At 58.0% G+C, this 2,128-nt stretch overlaps 1 long non-coding RNA gene across 1 annotated transcript; it reads left to right on the top strand.

Annotated features, from left to right (window-relative positions):
• Window positions 1-257: 257 nt before the first annotated feature.
• Window positions 258-1,899, top strand: LOC118661793. The gene is made up of 2 exons (XR_004969475.1): window positions 258-477; window positions 1,208-1,899. It is a non-coding gene; the product is annotated as an uncharacterized LOC118661793 (long non-coding RNA).
• The last annotated feature ends 229 nt before the right edge of the window (window positions 1,900-2,128 follow it).

Here is a 2,128-nt window from a genome sequence, read left to right as displayed (position 1 = left end):
CCCCGCACCTCCCCCACCATGCCCCGCCCCCACGGGCGTCCCCACCTCAGCCTTGGTCTGCAGCGGGAACATCATGAAACAGTACCACTCCTCTTGCCAACTGGCTGTTGTGGATGGCAGTGGCCCAGGAGAGGACAAGCCATTCCGGCACCATGATGGAACGAGCTGGCATGGGCAGGAGTGAGGACAGACAAGAGCACGGCTTCCCGGCAGGCGAGGTGAGTGGCACACTTTGAAATCCCACGTAAGAAGAGAGGAGGCCGCAGGGCTGTGTGGGTGCTGGGGGTGCCAGGGAGGAAGCCAGTGGGAATGGAGGAGTGTTACCCAACAGCCGGCGCCGCAAGTCCTGCGGTGGGTTATCTATCTCAGGGCCTGCGCCTGAGGGATTCCAGCTGCCTCCCACGAGGGGCCGGCAGCCAGGGCTTCCAGCGGAACACTGTCATGTTCAAAACATAGACGAGAGGCAAACAGGCCCAGGTGAGTTCCGTTGTGGGGCTGACCCAGGAGACGGGGCCGTAAGGGACAGCCTGGCAGCGGCTGGGGCGTCCTCCATGGGGCTCTAAGGCGAGGAGGGGGCAGCCTTGCTATTTGCTGGGCAAGCTTGAGGGAAGCCAGTGGGGAAAGGTAAACAAAGAGCAGAATCAGCAGAGTCCCCTGGGAACACATCCAGTCCCTCAGTCTCAGGCCAGGCAGGTGGGACCCGCCCGGGGGCACCGTGTCTCAGGACGGGAGCCCAGTCCTTGGTGAGCCTTGTTCCCTGCGGCCCACACGGCCGCCTTTCCATTTGACGCTCAGCCCAGGACCTGCTGGACGGAGGTTAACAGAAAAAAAGAGGGACATGCTGACCAACCACTCTTGCACCTGTCCTCTGCCTCTGACAGGGTCAGGGAGCGGAGGGGTGGCTGTGGCTACAAAAGGCAGCAGAGGACTCCTGTGCGCAGCTGTAGTCACTGCGGCAGTGGATTTGGGAGCCTACACATGTGATTAAATGGTACAGGACTAAGCACGCACACAGATGAGGGCACGTGAAACTGATGACAGCTGAATCAGGTGGGTGGGTTGTATTGCCATCAATTTCGTGGCCATGATTCTGTGCTCATTTCCTGCCGATGCTACCTTTGGGGAACATGGGTGAAGGGGATTGTTTCTTACAACTGCATGGGAATCTGTGATTATCTCAAATAAAAAATTTGGTTTGTTTTTTAAGACTGCGACACATCAGTGGATTTCACATTGTCTCCAGGGAGAGCCGTCAGGGCCACAGGAAAGCAGCGGTGAGCAGGACTGAAGGAATATTCTAGATCACCCAGTGGCCCGGGACTTCACTCAGTGGCTGGAAGCTTGAGCTGAGCCAGGGCTCACGATACTGAAGGTGCCCCATCTCTTGGGTCGGGCCCTGGGCCTGTGGCTGCACCTGGTGGAGTATGACAACACTGTCACCCAACACTCAAGGCTTAGCCTGGACAAGATCATGTGAGCTGGGGCTGGGGAGGGCCGGGGAGAGGGGACGGTGACTCAGGACCTGCCCTCCACAGCCCAGTGGTCCTCCCCACACCCCGTCAGCACCACCCAGCCTGCACCTGAAGGCCCAGCTCTACCTGAGAGCCAAGCTTCCTTCTACTTGACAAACATGGTCTAGGGCCGTCTCCACATTGTCCTGTGCAGGGTGCCAAGGGGGAGCTCAAACCCACTGTCTTCCTTGGTTTGCAAAGACTGAAATTGTAATGGAGTCACGCAGCAATGTTGATACCATCTTTCCTTCTGGGTTTAGAAATTGAGGGAACCTCCCAGTGCATATGGGTTGGCCAAGCCACAAGCTCTTAAGAGCCAATTTTAGACCTTTGCCAAACCCCTAAATTCCATGGAAGAGTTGATTTCTATTAAATTCACATAAAGTCATACCACGTGTGAAGGGGCTTTCTGACCTATTTCCTCCTTCCGTGGGTATCATGTGTCCAGTCAGCAAGGCAGGGTGAGCCCGAGGGCCTGGAGACAGTCCTTGCCCGTCCCCGAGGGAGCGGCCCCCAGGACCTGCCTCAGGACGCTGGGAGGCCGCCACCCTGACTCTGGAGGGCATCCAGGCCTCGGTTTCCCCGTCTGCAGCAGAGGGGAGGTGCCAGCTCCAGGC

The sequence above is a fragment of the Myotis myotis genome, unplaced genomic scaffold (assembly GCF_014108235.1).
Source record: "Myotis myotis isolate mMyoMyo1 unplaced genomic scaffold, mMyoMyo1.p scaffold_m19_p_8, whole genome shotgun sequence".
NCBI lineage: Eukaryota > Metazoa > Chordata > Mammalia > Chiroptera > Vespertilionidae > Myotis > Myotis myotis.
Note: the sequence above shows the minus strand (reverse complement) of the source record. Positions and strands in the feature narration are given on the sequence as shown.